The following is a 20,980-nucleotide window of genomic DNA, read 5'->3' on the forward strand; positions in this document are numbered from 1 at the left end:
GGTGGTAAGGGAGGGGGTGGAGGCAGGGGGGGAGAAATGACCCAAGCCTTGTATGCACATATGAATAATAAAACAATAAAAAAAGAAAAATTTAAAAAAGAAAAAAGTCTTAGGTGTATCTCAAATAGTTTGTCTAAATATTGTCTAAAGTGACTAATATGTATTTATTATGTCTGGATTATAGAATTCATTAGACACAGAAAAACTGTATTATGTTCAATGAATTTTAGTAACTACAATTATAGCTTACTAACTGGAATTTGGGGAATTGCTATAAACCTACAAACAAAATTTTTTACCCATAATTTCTGACATTGGTTGGGGACATACTGCATATGCATCCTGAAGCTTGTGCTTTATTTTCTGAGGTTAGATGAGATTGCAACATATAAATGCAAGATAGGACTGTGCACTTTTGTTATCCTGAGTCTGGGATTACCAGTCTACTTTCTTTAGCAATGATTTTGGAGTATTCGGAAAGCGAGACAAAAGTCCTACAACATAAGTGACTTTATGCTCACTGAGAATGGGAAATTGTTTTCTGCTACCTTGTTAGGGTACATGCAATAATGTAGACTACTTGGGGAAATTGCTACAGTAACTACCAAATTTGGCTGGTGATAAGCATTTGTGGAGTTTTTAAAAATAAAGATTCCTGAACTGAACCTAGACTGTATGAATCAGATCCAGGCTTTTATTATTTGCTGTGTACCAAATGTTTCAGGCCTTAAAGTTAAACAAACAAACAGCAACGATTAAAAAAAAAAGAAAAGGTATCTATATTGCCCAGCTTCTGCTTTGAAATCTAGCCTATGAAACCAGTATCACTGTAGCATAAAATATCAGCTTCCATTAAGAAGCAACAAATGTCTACCTTCTATTCAACCTATATATCTCCAACTCCATGTCTTAAAAATCTAGACCTAGCTCATCTGTGTCTAAGAAAATCTGTACTTTTATTTTCTCTACCAGATATTTTTCTAAGGGGAGAGAGAGAATTAGAGATGGGAGGGGAGTAGAGGAGAAGAAAAGGGAGAAGAGAGTAGAGAGGAGAGGACAGGAGAGAAGATATTGAGTTATTGAAGAGTCAACTTGACATCTTCAATATGACTTCATGAGCTTTGGAGAGGATTGTATTCTCTCTTGCTTCCATTACCATAAAAATTCAGTTTTTGTTGTGAGAAGAATTAATACAAATTTCAGGGACTGGTTCTTGTACAGGAAAATTTGAGGGTGAAAGAAGCAATCCTGTGTACCAGCTGGGCCAAACTCCTAACAAGGGCAAAGTCACCAAGATTTTGGTGAGATAGTATCATGTAATAAGAGATCTCCCTATATGTAGCAGGGTCCACACTAGGTAAAAGGGACACTAAGAATATACTCTACCCCTAGGAAAGAGAATGAGCAGGATCTCCAGGAGACCGTCCTTCAAGTAACCAAGTATGCTTTAGGGTAAGGTCTCTCCATCACAGGGGGGACCATGATATCAAAGATATCTGTCAGGGATGGAAGCTCATTTTAAAAGATTAGGTCAATAAGGGGAAGTTAAAGAAGACAGGGCACAAGAATTCTCACATTTTAACCAAGAACTCAGCTCCTACCAGCAGCAGATTGTAAATCAGGTGATCACTGATTGAGATTTAAGAGCTTCCATGAATCTTTATCTTTCCCTGACAGTGGAAAAGAAGGGTCTTATAAAAATGATTCTTGCTCCTTTGAACTGGATGTGGAGCTTAGTCTGTTAGGAGAGGTAGTCTTCACAGTCTTCACAGCAAGGGTAGAAGAAAGTCAGCTGGGCTGCTAGACATTCTCAGGTGTTGTCTTTATTGTTAACAAACTATTTGCTCAGTGATAAGTTATTATCAGCCTGAAGAAACCCATGTTTTTTGGAATTTTAGAGATTTAAGTTGTCTTTCAAATTTAAGTCATGTTTCTTCTGTGTAAAGAGAACAATGATCAATGAGGAAAATGGATGTTACTTCAGTGTTCACCATCAAAGACAACTATTTTTCCTTGCACTCATATAAACATATCTTTGAAAAAAATCAAATATATTAAAGTGTCTAAAAAGGATCAGATAAACAAGAAAAGCACACAAAGAGAAAAAAATGTATAGTAATTGAAAGTGTCACACAGTTCTGGTCTGAGTGTAAAGAGGGAACACTTGACTTAAAACTGTTGAAAAATCTCTCAGAATCCAGAGATTTCTCTATTTTGAATTGTCTTTTCTTCTTCTCCCTTTTTAATGCTAACGATGAAATGTTGTCATGTTACAAATTTGTTTACTGGAAACAAAATTGACCAAAGGAAAAGACACTGTCCTTAAATTAAAGTTTAAAGTTGGAACCACCTAAAAAGGCAGTCTTTATAAATTATGAAGTTAGCATGGCAGAGTAAAAGACAAGAATGTAAAATTAGGCAAGCCAGAAATTTCTGTGCTGTGATTTCTCTTGCTCTTCACAGCTTGTTCTCTCTCTTTGACTAGTAGCCCATGGCAATTGACTCAACTGGAGAGGTCAGCATCCCAGCAGCCCAAGTCCTAGGAAAAAAGGACAGAAACATGTAACCTGAAATGACACGGCCACTGATGCAGCTTGTTGCTCTGCATGCTTATATTTTGAAGTATATCACGTGAGTTAAATTGCAAAGAATAGCATTCGACAGGGTGAAGGGTTGCCTACATGAAGGAGGAGGCAAGATTCTTTGTGAGGCAAACGTCTGAAGGACAAGTGCCTTTAGCACCAACTGAAAGTCTGACTGTATAAAAATGACCTTAAAAAACTGGACAGCCCTGCATAGTCAATAGAAGGATAGCAAACCAGATGAACTGATTTAGTTGTGTTGCTCTCTAACTAGCATGCTTAAGAATTATCGCTGATGAAATTGGTTTGAACAAGGCAAGAGTATTTTCTTTATACACATCTCCATCACAACAGTTGCTAGATGTTTGGGGATGGAACAGCCTTAAAAAGACAGCAGTGGGTTCTACTCTGTGTGGTCTCGTAGAAACACTGGTTATCATTATAAGATTGGATAACCAGCTCTCTAATATTTGGTTACTTAAAATGCTGAGCTTCAGCTTAGAAATCAATGATATCTATTTCAAAGGCTGATTTTGTCGATCAGATGACATTTTGGATATAGCTCAAAGAAAAATGTTACTGTCTATAACAGTAATCCTGCCTGGCCTATACAGATCTTAGCCCAATAATGCTTTGCCCATATAGATCATTTAAGAATATTCATTTTAAACTACAGCTAGATTTTTTTTAGCAACCAAATAGACCTAACAGTATCCTTATACAGTGCAGCTTACATGAAATGCATAATATGTGAAACTACTTAAAAAAATAAACAAATTATTCTTACTGATACTTTCACATTCAACTTAACATTCATCCCATAATTGTTATACACCAAATACTCTCCTTTTTTTTTCTGATCACTAGGATGAAGTTGATATTTTCTCTAACTTAAAAATGAGTGTCATTTCTTTTTAATATAACTTATCACTAATTGCATTGCCCCATCATTTTTAACTACTAACACATAACTAGAAGTTCATGTACTTTGAACTTTTACTCTATTTTTCCTCAATTCAAACTCTTAATTCTCTTATTTGGTTCTAGTCTGAGAACAGGTCACAATCATTTGGGAGTTTTTTTTTTTTCCGAAGTGGAGTCATCTATAAGATTCTGCAATGCTCCCTAGGAATTGCTGCCAACCTCTGTAATCACTGCAGTATGAGCAGCTATCAAATATTAGTATGTTTCCTTTCATGAGTGCTTGGGGTTCCAAAAAAAAAAAGTTGCAGTCATCTGTCTAGAAATATCCTTGTTTTGTAGTTATAACAGTTTCACCTTCTTCCCCACGCACTGTGTCCTGCCATTATTAATTGCTATTGTAGGAAATCTATTTATTCTTTGTCAGTATCATCAGAAAGGTCCCATAAATCACGTGAAAATTGTTTGTCCTAAGCTGAAATTTTAAATGATCTTTCATAGCAAGAAAGGAAAAAATACTCTGCTAAGTTTACGACCAAGTTATAAGATGTATAATTTAAAATTTTTCCTAATCCCCAGTCACGCCCCAAATTATCTTCCTCATAGCTGCTGCAACATGTCCTGGATCATGAGAGGAAAAAGAGTACCAAGCTCTCATAAAGGATGCTTCTTAAATAATCCTTACCTTTTTTCAGAATTTTTCCATAATGTTGGGTTTGTGGCTAATGGTTCAAAAATAACTCAACTTTTTCTTTTCTGTTGCTACTGACCTGGGTGTGTCCATCACTGTGACCAGATAAGGGAAATGAAATCAGTGGTAAATCCACAAATTACCAGAGAAATTTGAGACTATGAAATGGAAACAAAAATCATATTCCTTCACTTATGATTAAAATATCATAAATCTTCTGTACTTGTAAAGAACAAAAATTTTGCCTCTTCTGCTATGAAAGGTTTATTTTGAAAGATTATTGTGTTTATGCTTTGTTTTGACATTTAGCTGAATAGTTTTCATTTTAAGAATATATTAAAATCTGTATATAATAAAAATTTATTTTTAACATATGACCTAAGTCAATGGTTCCTAGGTTTGTTTTGACCTATTTATAATCTATTATCTAAATTGCTCATTCCTTATTTTTGAATTGCTATGAATTTCAAATCCCTATCCCTGAACCAATATAATGACCATTCTATGTTACTTGATTTTCAAAATATTCCCACTTGGTCCTGTATTTTATCAGCTTTCACATTTCCCTTAAAATAGCTCCTAAATGAACCACAGAGGATTCTCCCCTAAATGTCCAGGATCACAGTTTGGGAATCATTACTCTGTGTGACTGATTTCTCCCCAAATAAACACTTTGATCATTTAAAAATGATAGCACTTACCGAGAGCACTAACGTGCTAACTCGTGCATTGTGGTGTGTACACATTGGAGGATAAAATGGGCTCTGAATTAGACTCCCTTTTTATTCATCCAAGGGGAGCACTGTGAGAGAGTTATTTTTAAAAAATTAATACTATTTTGGCAGCTTCCTTTGATTTGAAAATAAAAGGTTTTAAGTAGGTGACTAGTGAAAGGGCTTTAGCTTTTTCTTTGCAGATGTGTATAAAAAGCAGAAACATGAAAATTTTTCTGTGTACTTTACAGAACCAGGGAACAAATGGCATTTCACTCACTAATAACAACTGAGATTATATTCCCTAGCTGGTTCCATGTAAAGTTTAGAGAGATAAACATATGGCTAAATAATAACAAAGAAAGGATTTTTCCAGTAAATATAAACACAAACATTTCACTCCTTGGCTATGCCCTAATAATAATCATATTTATAATTCTTTTTGTATTCAACTCATATTGAAGTATGTGATGGAAGTGGAACTTTTCATGACATTCATTGATTGCTGAGAGTTTCCGTCAGCATTTACCAATTAGGTATGAGAATAACTTGGTTCCCTTTTCTTTCGTTCAAGACTACCTGAAGAAAACTCCTTTTTTTTTTTTTGATGTTGCACAATTTGAATTTGTTATTAAAATTTTCTTTTTTATCAAAGTTATACATGCAGTTAAGACATTAGTCTAGAAGCTTTTAGTTAAATATAATAGTCCTCTAGCTTCCCTCCCTCTTCAACAGTTCCATTTCTTAGAGACAAATTCCTTTAGAAACTTTGTTTCAGTTGCTATTTATTGTTTTGAATTAGACTTCAATTTTAATAGTATACATATATTGTTTTTCCAATTAATCTGTTGTTGCCATTGTGTATTAACTTTCCCTTATGAAAGTTTAATATCTCTCTTCTCTCCACACCTTTTTCTTTTCCCTCTATTGTTCCATACTAGTTACCTCACATTTTTTGTTTCAATTACTAGTTGACACTATTGTGACTTTCTAACTATTTCCAGCTAAGTTAAGAGTTCTTATATAATCTAAATTTCCTTTTGTGTTTGACTTTCTTTCATGGAGTTAATGATTGTCTTAGTTTGAAATATGCTTAGGTTCAGTCATACCTATTTTTCCAAAGATGCCAGGAAACTTGTCAAACTCCTATATATCATTTTGCCAAGCAATGAAACATTGCATACTTATTTTTTTTCAAATCTACCTTCTATTGATATGCATCTTCCTGCTTTTTTTTTTTTTTTTGACAGTACTGGGGTTTGAACTCAGGGCATTATGCTTGCTTGGCAGATGTTCTATCATTCTGACAGCCATTTTCTTCCTTTGATTTGGATTGAAAGTTCTGTTAGCCTGATATACAACTGTGAGCATGACTTTCTTGTTGTTACTTTTCTATTTTTCTACGCCCTGTTTCCTCATGCTTTTTTTCTCTTAACCAAGTCCTTCATTTTGTTAAATATCTTCCCCCAATTATTTCCAAATAAAGATGTAGTCGAAATAAATACAGTAAGTTCCATCTGTATTAGAAAATGTTTTTAGTCAATGCTGTCATTTGATTAATAGTTTAAGAGGCTATTTAATTCTAAATTAACAATATTTTCTCCTTAAAAATTTGAGAGCATTCTTCTAGATTATGACCAGTTTTAGAAAATTTAATATCATTCTCATTATTGTTCTTTTGTTTGTGATCTCTCTCTCTCTCTCTCTCTCTCTCTCTCTCTCTCTCTCCCTCTTTCCCTGTCATACTTTCTTCCTTTTTGGAAGATTTTAGATTTTTTCTTTATTCATAGTACTCTATAACTATATAAATGTACTCATTCACTTATTTTACTGGACACTTGATAGACTTTGTCAATACAAAGGGTCATATCTTAAATTCTTGGAGAAGTACTTATATTTTTGTTAAAACTTCTTTCCATCCATTTAAAAATGTTTTTCGTGTGAGATTTCTTATTAGGCAGATTTTGCACTTCTTAAAACACTTCCTGTCTCTTCTTTCTATGATGCAACTCTTTGTATTATTATAATATGTCTGGCTTGCTTATCATTGTCTTCCTCCAGAAATTCTACAGATTTAAAATACATACTTATTTATATTTTTAATTTCTTAATACTATTGTTTGTCATTGTTCTTATTAATAAGAATCCTATATATTTTCTAATTCCTTGAAAATGTTGAGTTTTATTTTTTAAGTTTTCATCTTTTTAATATTTTTGTGTCATTTCTGCTTACAAGTACTCTAACCCTGAACTATGCCCCCAACCCTTTGTCCCTTTTTATTCTCCTTATTTTGATAATCTTACTGAATTTCATACCTTTTTCTAAGACAAAATGCTTCATGAAATCAGAGGTTGTTTTATTTATCACTTACAACAGTGATGGCACATCTCTAGTGCTCAGTAGCATTTTTTAAATTATTAGTTAGTAATGAATTGACTTCTAATAACCCAGACCTGCCTATTCACGTTTTTAAAAGAGGCACTAAAACTCTGATTGGAATGTCTGCATGCTGGAAGCAGGGCCCTGCTCTCACTTACTGATAGTCATTTCTATGGAACCACAACATGGTGAAGACATCTTTCCTTTAAGGACATATTGGAGCTATTCATTCTGCTAGAAAAGACTCCCTCCGTGTCTTGAGGTTGAAGGCACATATTTTTGCCTCTGGAATTTCTGGGAGAAGAATTTAAAATGGAGGCTGAGGGTCCCTTCCTAATTGCTTATTAGGAAGATTTTAATCTCCTATTTTATAAGCCCATACTCATATCTTCCTTCTACAGTGCCAGGTAATCTTGAGTCTGGACTCTAGAAGCTTCCTGATTGAATGCTACCCCTGGAGCCCTCACCTGGCTGTGTGTGGTGGGGGAATGTCCACATGGGAATCCTTGCTTTCTGAATGATGGCTGTTGTAGGCAGCCTTAACCATATCTGCTAGGATAACAGGTACTACCAAGTGATAAGCTCCTTGGAGATTTTATGGATAAGGAGGACTTGTTAATTTTTGTCATTGATATTCCCTTCCTCTGCAACTTTAAATACTAGTTATAACTTCATTTATTTACAAAGTAATTGCAGTGGACCCTTGGTATCTGCAGCTATGTGGTTCTGCTGAGGACAACACATGGATGCTGAGGATGCATAGAGTTCAGTTGTGCATTGTGGATGCTTTGATTCATTTTCCCCATAATACCAACAAACTTCTGCTAAAGACCTTACAACCTTTCAACAAATTGAAAATTTTCACTTTATCACTTAAACTAAGCACATTAACTTTTACCTACCTTTTGAGCACCATTTACTTTTTTTTTAATTTTTATTTTATTCATATGTGCATACAATGGGTCATTTCTCCCCACCCCCACTCCTCCCTTGCCCCACCTCCCCTCTCTCTCCCCCCCACCCCCTCACTACCCAGCAGAAACTATTTTGCCCTTATCTCTAATTTTGTTGAAGAGAGAGTATAAGCAATAATAGGAAGGAACAAGGGTTTTTGCTGGTTGAGATAAGGATAGCTATACACGGAGTTGACATGCATTGATTTCCTGTACATGTGTGTTACCTTCTAAATTAATTCTTTTCGAACTAACCTTTTCTCTAGTTCCTGGTCCCCTTCCCCTATTGGCCTCAGTTGTTTTAAAGTATCTGCTTTAATTTCTCTGCTTTGAGGGCAACAAATGCCATCTAGTTTTTTAGGTGTCTTACCTATCCTCATCCCTCCCTTGTGTGCTCTCGATTTTATCATGTGCTCAAAGTCTATTCACCTTGTTGTGTTTGCCCTTGATCTAATGTCTGCATATGAGGGAGAACATATGATTTTTGGTCTTTGGGGCCAGGCTAACCTCACTCAGAATGATGTTCTCCAATTCCATCCATTTACCAGTGAATGATAACATTTCGTTCTTCTTCATGGCTGCATAAAATTCCATTGGGTAGAAATACCACATTTTCTTGATCCATTCGTCAGTGGTGGGGCATCTTGGCTGTTTCCATAACTTGGCTATTGTGAATAGTGGTGCAATAAACATGGGTGAGCACCATTTACTTTTTGGGAGGCATATTTTCACAAAACTAAGGTCAGAAAAAAAAGTCAGATTACACATTTTTTTCTCTTTTTTGCATACCAGGGTTTGCGCTCAGAGCCTTGTGCTTTAGTTACTTTTCATATAGGGTCTCAACTTTATACTAGGACCAACTAGATTGTGATCTTATTTATACCTTCTGTATAACTGTGGTGACAGACACACACCATGGCCCCCAGCTTTTATAGGTTGAGATGGAGTCTTACAAACTTTTTGCCTGGGCTGGCCTCCAACTGTGAGCCTCCTGATCTCCACCTCTGTAGTAGCTGGGATTATAGGCATGAACCACCACACCCACTTCACAAAGTAATAAACACAACTGATGATAATGCAGGACTGGCTGAGAGCTTCTCCCCATTAACTGAACTGCATAATGTGTGCATGGTAATTAAATTTTTTTGAAGTTTCTTTTGATTTTTAAAATTTGTTTATTTCTGACCACACTTAATCAAAACTACTTACAACATTCAAAGAATAGGTGGCTTTAATTCTATAATGTTTCTATACACTTTCTTATCTTTCAAGGAATTTTTCAGCCATATGTACTTTTATTCACATATTCATTTTCTATGACTTTGTAAAAATGATTTTTTTTTATTCTTTTACTGTTACTTCAATGGTCTTTTATTAGATAAGAGGGATTAAGATATGTGGTCAATCCAAAACTTCTGACTAGAAATCTATTCAGGGATCTTTACTTTAGCTGGTATAGTATCTAGAACAGATGCATAATTGACTATCTTCTTCTAACACCAGTATAAGGAAAAGTCCTTAGTGCTGTTTTTGAGTGGACTTAATGGTAAACACATACTTAGTCCATGTATCTTCCTGATTTCTGAAGTACTATGTCATTAGTTCATCTCAGACAAGTTCCTGGGTAGTAATAAAGATATGATAACAGAAATAAGACAAAAATAGAAAATGGACACTTTCTTAGTTGTAAAATAGTTGCATGGAAACCTTATGAATATTATTCCATATCTCTATCTGCAATGAAGTTCACTTGTTGGCCAATCAACAAGCATTTACTGAATATCTACTTTGAAAGGCAATAGATTCAGTATTTAAAGGCTTTGAAGTCAACATACATGGACTTTTGAATAAAACAAATCTCTGACCTTACTTAGTGATTTTTCTCCAATTGCCTTGAATTCATCATGTATGTAAATGAAGGTAATAATCATAACTACCTGATATCAAGGACAGTATGCAGTATGGATCAACACTGACCCTAAACCTAAATTGCCTGTATTTGATTTGATTTGTTTTGTTTTGCTGGAACTGGGGTTTGAACTCAGGTCATATTGTCTGTATTTGAATGCGCCCCTGTTACTGCTACTTCATACCCAATCTCAGTTAAGCTCAACTTCTTTCAAAACTAGCATTAGGTGATTTAGACACTAAAGTTTGATCTTGGTCATATATATATATATATATATATATATATATATACACACATACATATACTTACAACATACATTGAGGAACTATTGTGTAGTTATTATCAGCTATTTTAATTATAGAGTGATGGACAGATAATTTTAACATTTAAATTTTATTTCAAGTAAGAACATGTATCTAGTGTTCCATGAAAAATGATAGAAGTCCATATGGAAAAGACTAACAATTGATCTGGTTCATAGTTTGAACAGAATAAAGAGTGAGTTTCTAACAAGGCATCTTAGGGCAAAGCTAATGAAATTTGAAGTAAGTTTAATGGAATTACAGATCATATGTACAAAGAGATACAATGCAAATTTTGAAAGGACAAGTTACATAGTACACTAAAACACTGAAATACTATGGATTTAAAGTGTGGAAAACATGGCCTCTATCCTGAGAATCACTTGATTGTGTATATCTGAGAATTATTTTCTCAGGAAACTCTGAGAGTTCACTCATGGCATGGTGATCAGATGAAGGAACTTTGGATGACTCTACTATTCTTTTTACCTATTTTCACCAAAAATAAAAATATATTTTTTGCTTTTCCTAATTATCTCAGAAACTCCTGAGATAATTCCAAATTCAAACTAATTGAAATATTCACGTAATATTTCTTCAAACTATACCAACTTACTTCTTTAGCTATTTCTCTTTTAAAAATACATCTAAGCAACTGGTGCTAACCTGAAGGTCAATCAGGAAAACAGGATGAGACTCACTTTTTTTTCACAATGTGCTGCCTTGAAGAATTTTTTGGACAGAAAAAATGGCAGATTTTCTCTTAAAAACCGTATGTTCTTACATTTCCGATATCTGAAATCAGCAGCATGCCAGAACATTCCCAATCCAATGCCAGACCACCCCACGAAGGTGTCCAAAGAAGTCTGTTCTGATTATTGAAGATGTTGAACTAGTCTTGACTTCAAACAGTAGATATTTCCACACTTTAGTGGTATATGACAGCTCTATTCATTCCACAATGTCAAATTCTTTGGTTTTGGCCATTGGGTATTTATGCATTTCTGGCTAAGGAAGCAGAGAAGCCTAATTTGATTCTGGAGCCAAAAGTTTTTAGGCCCTGTTCCTTTGGAACTTGGACTGGAGGATTTTGGCACTCTATAAAGACTAGGACAGATCAAGTAGTCACACATAACTAACTGACTCAACAGAGCATATTCAGAGAGAAAGATCATGCCTACACATTGGATAACCATTCTCCAAGGCAGACTGACAACACCCTGAATTCAATCACCCTTAAATAAACACACAAGGAAAGCACAGCTTTAGCATACCTTCCGGCACTGCTCTCCCATGCTGCCTGATTGGTTTTAGTGCCATAGGCCAGGCTGCAGATGCAGCCATTGCTGTTCTTACTTATGTCTGTCTGCTGTCTGCTAACAAGCATTCATATGCTTTGGATCATTAAAGTCACAACCTCCTATGCCAATCTATTCCTCTCTATGGGTTTTCTGTAGATTAGAAAGAAAGATGCTATTTTTGTTTCTTCTTCTTTTTTTTTTTCCATTAGGACTTCTGGCCAGGGTTATTTCTAAGGTCTGTATATCATAGCTTGCACCCTTGGCCCCATTGTACATATAAATTGTTTTCCCATTAAGCATGTTCTTTTTGCCTGATTTATTTTGTTTGCTATTCTATGTGCCTTTTCAATGCAAGGCAAGTGATTTGTGCTGGAACTGTAACAGAAAATGGTGCTGTAACTTCAGTTATTTCCTGGTGCCTGTGCTGTCTACAAGGCTGCTGTACTTGTACCCATGGTAAATGTCTTCTGACATACTCCAGGTGGTTGGGATTTTCACAATCCAACCCATTTTGGTGTTGGAACTTGTCCTTTAGAGCCTCTGTGCATTCTTCTTTTTCATCTTGCTGCTGGTGACAGGTTGAGAACATTTGCATATCTACCTGTACAAGGTCACTTGTGTCCCTGGGTGTAATCAAAGGTGGAGAAACACAAGTTTCTCTTTCAGAGAAGGCACAGAGGACAGAAACTGCACACAGAGAGGAAGAAAAAATGTCACTTGTAGTATTATGCAGGCTGCCCATCTAAACTCATCATTGCCTGGCACCTACACACTAAGGGCAAGGATCCAGCCAACTTGTGAGTGGGCACCATGCCATTTGAGCAGATGGGCATGGAAGTCGGCAGCCAGTAGACCATGTATGTGCAGCAACGGTGGGTGTCGAGGGCACGATTCCCAGAGGAGAATGTCCTAACAGCTGTCTGGCCTGAGCCAACATACTTACGACCAAGGAAAAGTGCCATCCTTCAATCCTGCTGAGTCGGATTAACCTTCAGAACTAAATCTGCTTTTGCGGCAGCAGAAGGTGAGTTTGGGGCCTCTGGAAACCTCAAAGAACAAGTGAAGAAAGCAAGCTGGAAAGATATAATTATTAGATGTTGACTAAGGATGCTGAGGGTATTCAACGTGCTTATTTTAAACATTTGACTGGAAGTCTGTTAATTCTTGAATGAGTGACATAGTTATTAAAAGATTTGCCTCCAATAAGCAAAATGACCTTTCAACAGAGGCAGACCTATGTTTGACCTATGTTTTCAGTTAGCACTTTTCTACTTTTGAATTTAGAAATAAAGACATATGAAAAAAGGTATCAGTAGGCTGCAGAAGCAGACTGTGGGTAAGATACTTATTAAACTTTATACACGATGGATTAAACTTAATATATAAGGGGTCACAGTTTCCCTCCTCTAAAAAAAGTTTCTTCTTCAGTGATTTAATTAACTATGAAGTAATCAGAAAATGTGGTTTCTTATCCTAAACCTTTCTAGACAATGGAAGATCTTTCTAACTTGAGACTGAACAATGATTCTAATTTCTTAAGAACTTCATACAGTTAGACATCATGAAATATAAATATCAGTTGTTTCTGTCCATTGTAACCAAGTGGTTATTTGACAATGGTTTGTTTTATTTGGCTGAAAGTAAGTAGAACATTTAAATATTTCAGACCCTTTGAAATTGTTTTCTGCTTTGCATTTTATTTTTTAATTATTGTTGTACTGAGGATACATTGTGACATTTACAAAAGTTCTTACAGCATGTCATAGTTGAATTTACCCTCTCCCTATTTTGCATTTTATAAGGTACTTATGATACAATTTTCTTAATATTATTTTCTGATCTCTTATACACTTTTATTGCAAAAATATCACCTAATTTGCAGTTGTGGAAAAAAATGTCAACTTGTGTCAAATATTCTCGATCACTCATTTATAGTTTCATAATCTACTCATTGAACTATTTCCTTTTGTACATAGAAACAGCAAATATCTCTATTGTAGTGAGTAAAGGAGATGACTAAGTTATTTTATTTGCTAATGGTACTTTAACCAATCATATAATGCCTTGGGTCTAATGCCATTAATACAAATAGGAATAGAATATTTTAGTCTTCATTTTCTTATCAAATTGATTTAAAAATTCAGGCTGAAGGTATGGAATCAGCTTAGATATTTTTCAATGGATGACTACATAAAGAAAATGTGACATACCTGCACTGGAATAAAATTCTGTTTTTCATAGCAACATAGGTGGAACATGAGCATATTATGTTAAGTGAAATAAGTAAGGTACAGAAAAACAAATACTGCATGTACTTACTTATATGTTGCTGTGGTTTGAATATAGGTAGTGTCCCCCAAAGACCTGTGTGTTAGGGACTTGTTCCTTTGGGTGACACTATTAGAAGGTACTGTAGAGTTTTAGGATAGGGGCCTTATGAGACAACCTTAGGTCACTGGGGCCATGCTAAAAAAGGGATTTTAGGATTTTTTGCTTTCTTACTGAATAAGTGAGCGGTTTTGCTTTACCATGCTCTTCCACTATGATATGCTTCCTCACCACAAGCTCAAAACAATGAGAAAAATTGATCATGAAGTGGAACTCTTGTCCAAAATTAACCCTTTTTTCTTCATAAGTTAATTATTTCTGGCACTTTATTATCATGACGAAAAGCTGATTAATACATATGTAGAAAACAAAAGCTGATCTCAAAGCTGATTAATACATATGTAGAAAACAAAAGCTGATCTCAAAGCTGATTAATACATATGTAGAAAACAAAAGCTGATCTCAAAGTTCAGAGTAGAATAATGGCTGCCAGAGCTTGAGAAGAGTGAGGAAGAGTTGGGGTGTTATAAAGAGCTGATGTTGAATATATTAACAGCAATTAGTTACATATTTCAAAGTAGCTAGTAGAGAGTTTTTTTTCAAAATTCCCAGCATAAAGATGTGATAAATATTTAAGGTAATAAATATGCTAATTACTCTCATCTGAACATGAAACATTGTATACCTGTACTGAAATTTCACAAATTACCCTATGTACATGTGGTATTATTATGTATCAGTGAAAAATTTTTAAAAAACAAAATATTTAAGAAAGAATATATTTATGAAAAAGAAATTCTTGCCTAAACATAGGTGATCCTATAGAAAAAAATTAGTGTACGGCAAATGAAAGAAATGTGTTTTCCTCAAGTGTCTGTAAATTACTTGTTTTCATTATTCTTATCTTAGGATCTTATTTAAAAAGTAAAATTGTGGTATGTCCAGGTTCCATATGAATGGCACCTCTCAGAAAATTCTTGAAGAAAAGCATTACACTATCTGAAAAACATATGAAAGAACTAAAGGAAATAATATTCATCAAAAAACAAACAAGTATACATACTGTATATAATTTTTTTATTTAAATAGGAAGATTATGAGGAAGTCTGATTTTCTCCTTAGAGGAACCACATGTTTGGAACTCAACAAAGCACAGAAAAGATATTTAGTAGTTGGAATCAACAAAGCAAGTGCTTCTCTTTGGCTGTCTGGAAGACAGAAAAATATGGTTGAGGTTTAACATAACTCAACTAGACTTATCCCAGAACTATGAGTCTGGTGAGTGCTTCAGATGACACAGATGTTGACCAAAGAATAGTCAAATTTTTCATATTAATATAACATCAAGAAGCTTTTGAATTATCCCTTTCATTCTCTGTAGGGAATAAAAGATGTAATAAAAAGTGTCCAATTTCTAACTGACATTATACAACCAAAAGAGGCTTAAGAAAGAGCCAGAAAAAATATGTGTGGGTATAAGGTAAGACATTTGCCTATGGAGTCCCACTATGGTAATTGAATGGTATGAAAGGCAGAGAAGGAAGGAAAGTATAAATGTTGAATTTACTTATATTATACTAATGTACAAGGTACAAAGTAGAAAAAATTGGTCTTTCTTTGCTTTGTGTCATTGCGTCCCATTAAGTCTATGAAAAGATGGATTTGAGTAGTATTAGAATAATTGTGAGACCTGGATGAATTTTATATGTCCACATATTTTTAAAATTAGAAGATAGATAGATACATGTTAAAGTCGAGTACTCCAATCTTAACTTTTCCTTCCTTCTGAAAAGCTGGTATCTCCCACATACATATGGCTGATAAAACCAGTGATCATTTAGGTTGATGTTTATTATTTTTAAACAACTAAATCATTATGAGTACAAGAAATATTGGCCATGTCTCCACATTCCAGAAAAAAAAGCTCTGCTAACTTTCCTTAATTTCTGATTGTGATAGCTTTAAGAAATAGAATTTGGCAAAACAAATGAAAATTTAAATATAAGAATTGGGATACACCAAAAAATCCTTGAGAAACTGTGAAGATAAAAACTAAACTTAACCACAGATTTATTTCTGTTTTTCATCCAAGTATCCAGGGAGGTTGCTAATGGGAGGTATGCCTCAGAACATGCACACGTCTGTGAAAATGTTGGAACAAACTAATGCTTTTCTTCAAGTGATTTCATTTCAATTTTAAGCCACAAGATATAAACTTTCATCAAAAATGGTAATCTATTTAAAATCAGAGCTATGTGGAATGTTTCATGTTTATGTATAACTTTCATAGTAGACCCTCCTACACAAGGAAAATAATATGTCCAAATTCTGTTATTTTTGCAGCAGGTAATATATCATGTGCTAATCCTACCCATCAAGTTCATTCTTTAAATAGATAAAAATGAGAGAATGGAAAAAAATTAAGAATGTTTGAAAAAGTGACTTTTTAATTCCTTCTTTTTAGAAGAAAAGATAGCTGAAAAACTGAACTATGATGCATATTCTAATAAGAACAAAGAGAAATTTAAGGGAAAATATGTTACAGATTCTGAATACTTTATTTTTCCCACTTTACTTTGCACAATTACCTAGCTAGGGAGAAGCAGAGTAGGAGTGCAAGGGGAGGGAGTGGTGGGTTGTGATAAAGATGGGAAAACACAAATTTGATCTAAAATCATTTATGTCACATAGATTAATCTGATATTGAGTTTAAGAGAGTCCAAGTCAGAAGATGTTTATATTTCAATTTTTTCAATGGTAGCTACAAAATATTTGTATTTGCAGATACTGTAATTTAATAGGAATATGGCATCATAGAAGAAAATGAGGGTTGACATGATTATTTTCTCCCCAAAATAAGGGTTACCATTCACTCAAGTATTTGCTATCAAATCTTTGTTGCATAAGATGCAGAATAGAGAGGTAGAAAAACAACTTAAGACATAACCATGTCAGCTCAAAAGAAACCCTTAAGTGACATTCATAATAAATAGGCCAGAGAAATGGAATTGTCAAGGTCTCTTTTTGTTAGAATATTACAAATAAATTGAAAGGTAGAAATTCATGAAAGTTTCAAAGAAGAATTGTAAAATGGTACAGCTAAAATAATCTCATAATTTATAAGAACTAGCAAAAGAAATGAGGCTGTGAATCTTAAAAATGTGGTAGACATGCATACATGTCCACTTATCTTTACAAGAGAAATCATACACTATTTAAGAAGATTTGGAGACAAAAAGAAAAAAGACATACATAAAATAATACTTATAAGCTTCCAAAGAAGAAATGCTTCTATAATTAAAAAGAGAAAAAAATTTAAGATGTCATATCAGGCTACTTCTCTACTATTACTATTGCTATTCAAAGTTTCAAAATTCAATAATTATTTTACAATGCTATCAAGAGTGAAAGGGGCCCAATGCACTGTTACCAGTTTCTGAAACTTATCTCAAAGCAATTTACAGAACAAAATATAGCTTTTAGATATTGGATACATTTAAAATTCTGAAATTCTTGAGAAAGAATGGGGCTATCTAAGTTGAAGTACTCCTTTGCCATACTAATAGTAGAGATATTTTATAACTTAAACAGGAATTTTTTGGGTAGCTACTGTTAGAAATTGCTCTCATGAATAGACTAAGAATGAAATTTTTTCTAACTAAAAATGAACAAATCTAATGTCTTGGCTGCAATATTTCTCAAAGAGGTGTCCTATAATAATCTATAAAATTATCAAATAATAATAATAAAGTTTGGTTAAATATTTACCTAAGTACTATAACTTTTCTACTATTGGTAATTTGGTTTAGGGGAGACATTTTTGCCCTTTAAACTTACCCCATGAGATTTTGGTTAACCCCAAATTTTCTTAATAATTATTATTTCAATTAAGTATCCTATAATGACAGTTTGGTGCATCCTAGCTTTACCTGGTATCCATATGAGGCAATTAAGCTATTTTGGATCCAGAATTTCCTAAATCATAAATCTCAGTCAGCATAATATAATTTGGAATGATAACATATCTCACTGCTTAATGTTTTGTTGAGAAGAACATTATGGCCCAAGACAAGTAATGAAAGTTTTCTTTATTCAACATCTTCATAACTTGGTTGAACATGATAGATTGGCTAGTTTATTGATTTAGGAATGATCAGTAATATTACTTCCCCTAAAGGAATATTAAGATGATTCATAACAGATTTGAAACCTCATTTTTAGTTTCCCATATGAATATATACAAACTTGTAAGTCTGAGTCTCTTTAAATTTCTTCCTGAGAAATGTTACTTTCTGCACACAAAGGCATCTCAATGTTATAGTTCCTCATGAATTTGATGACTATTTATGTATATATATATATTAATGTATATACAGAATAGCATATATATATAAGGCACAGTAGTTGAGTTCTTGGATTTAAGTTAAAATATCACCCATGTCAGACTAGCTATAGATTTGCTAAGTTATTTAAACTTTCTGTATTTCCATACTTATAAAGCAGGACAATATTATTGACCTATTAAATTTGAGTGAGAATAAATATGCTAACATATGCAACATACATAGAACAGTGCCTGGTAAAAAATAAGTACTCAATAAATATTAGCAGATGGTATTATCTTTGTGACATTTCCCAATTTGAATTCTTATCTAGGTTATGGGTCCATTGACCTTCAAGAGAAAAATATGTATGTGTTCAATAGTCATTTCTGTTCTGATTTCTTCTCATTAAAATTTTTTCCCATTAACTTACTTGTTTACACGATTTTTTACATATTTTATGCCATACATTGCTTATTTCAACATATTATTTGAACTTGAAAAGCTTTATTTTAAAGGAAAATGTACACATTACACTAATAAGTACCTTTGATGTGATGTATCTTTTCTAAACCTTGAAGTTTTATAAATAATAATTAAGTTTAAAAAGTCATCAGCTAAAATAATCTCTTATGCTCTTGATGATTTGAATAAAACACAATTTTAAGCATTGCTTTAGAGGAAAACTTTCTACATATGAGTTGAAGGGAATGCATAGAGAGATCATCAAAATACAGTAATAGCGAGACAAAAGAGCTCATAGAGTTGGCCATCAAAGAAATGGGACAACTGACAGAGGTGAATGATCAGATCCTAATAAATGAATATTTTGGACACATTTGCTTGGCACTACGCTCTCTAACACTTGAGGTACTTCAAAGACAGGAGAATGACATTTACCCTAAGATTGGAAAACTAGTCTAGTTTCAAAGAAACAGGGAAAATAACTCCATCCTGGAACTTTTCCGTTGTTTTTTTATTATTATGATACATTTGCTACAGAGGTGGGATTCATTGTGACAACTCCAACTAGGCTTATATTGTACATTGGTTAGATCACCCCCATTGTCTCTCCCTCTTGACTCCCTCCTTGCCCCACATAAAGCAATTGCAAGAGGTTTCTTTGTTCTATCTCTATCTCATATAAGTATATGAAGTCCGTCCACCATATCACCATGATCACCTTAATCTTCATTCACCATCCCTGGTCACAAGTACCCCCCACAAACACACTGTGCCTATTTAGTCCTGTCTTTCATTATTAATATATAAATCAATATTCAAAGGGGTTTCTCAATCTATCCCCAAGAAAGTATACTTTACTTTCTTCTGTTCAACCCCTTCCATTGATCTCCTTTACGCTTTTACCTCCCAACCTCCATTTTTCAACATCTTTCAATATCTATCCCTATATCTTCTACTTTCATACTTGTTGTTTTATGATATTGTTGATGCTCTATCATTCTCTTTTCATTTCCCCCCTTCCCTGATAGAATTTTTCTATTCTTATTGGTTGTAAAACACATATATTGAATTTGCAGTGGAGATTACAAATCTTAGTATAATGAATAGTTAAGAGTATTTAAATTCCAAATAGGTAACAGTATAAGATGAATTCAAAGTTCTTAAAGAGGTTTAAATATTGACCAGATAATTTTACCACTGCTGAGAAGCTGAGCTACCAGTGAATAAGCACAGAAGCTGGGTTTCTAGGGTCCCTTCCTTTCACTAGTACTTTTGTTATCTGTTTCCTTATGTATAAGACTTCATTTTGACACCAACTGTGCATCAACTATGATTATCTCTTAGTCATGATAGCTGATACAAAATTCCTTAAAATACATGGTGGCTCCAAAAAATACAAACCGGTTTCTCACTTATGAAATAGAAGAAAGTTTTGTGCAGGAACACCCTCTATAATTTTTCTGTAAGCATAAAATTACTACAAAATAAAAAATTTACTAATGAATACAAAAGTGAGCTTTCTGCACTTAGGCTTTGTTTTCTTCACATGGTGATTCAGAGCCCAAACTCCTTCTGACTGAGTCTTTATCTTTCCATGGGGACTAGTTCAACCTTTACTCCTCGCCAGTATGTATGGAAAGAGAGGACCTTGAAGAGAACGGTTCAGTGGTGAATAGCTTTGACCATTATCATATCATTGTTTCTGTTCACATTTCATTGGTCTGAACTAGTCAGGTGGCAACTTTTAACTGCAAGTTAGGCTGAGAAAGATGGTCTAGATTTGTGCCTAAGAAAGAACACTATAAAATCTTCCCTCTCTTTCACCATCTTCACTTTACACTATCTACCAACACTTAGCAATTTCTCTATCCACTTCCCTAAAAGAGACATCCAAAAATCCCATCCAACTACTATATCAGGCTCTATTTCCAGAATCTCTAGTGATAAATAGCTGTTCCCATAAAGCCAAGGTCCATCTGGAGGGTTAAATAATTTAGAACTTGAAATACAAGTTCCATGTCCCATTTGACTGGCCAACAGATAATGATGGAACAAGAACTTGGCAAATTAAAAACAAAGCCAAACATTAATAAAAGGGCAAAATGATAAACAG

At 34.0% G+C, this 20,980-nt stretch overlaps 1 protein-coding gene across 3 annotated transcripts in view; it reads left to right on the plus strand.

The window, feature by feature from the left end:
• Arhgap15 (Rho GTPase activating protein 15) overlaps nucleotides 1-20,980 on the plus strand; it is a 586,717-nt gene that overhangs the window by 50,607 nt on the left and 515,130 nt on the right. The window contains exon 1 of one of the 3 annotated variants that reach the window (XM_074070672.1): nucleotides 10,965-12,776. The exons of the other annotated variants lie outside the window; for them this stretch is intronic. The gene's annotated coding sequence lies outside the window, so the exon portion shown is untranslated. Of the gene's footprint in view, nucleotides 1-10,964; nucleotides 12,777-20,980 lie in introns of those variants that run through there. 3 annotated transcript variants of the gene reach the window in all.

This window comes from Castor canadensis, chromosome 4 (genome assembly GCF_047511655.1).
Source record: "Castor canadensis chromosome 4, mCasCan1.hap1v2, whole genome shotgun sequence".
Classification (NCBI taxonomy): domain Eukaryota; kingdom Metazoa; phylum Chordata; class Mammalia; order Rodentia; family Castoridae; genus Castor; species Castor canadensis.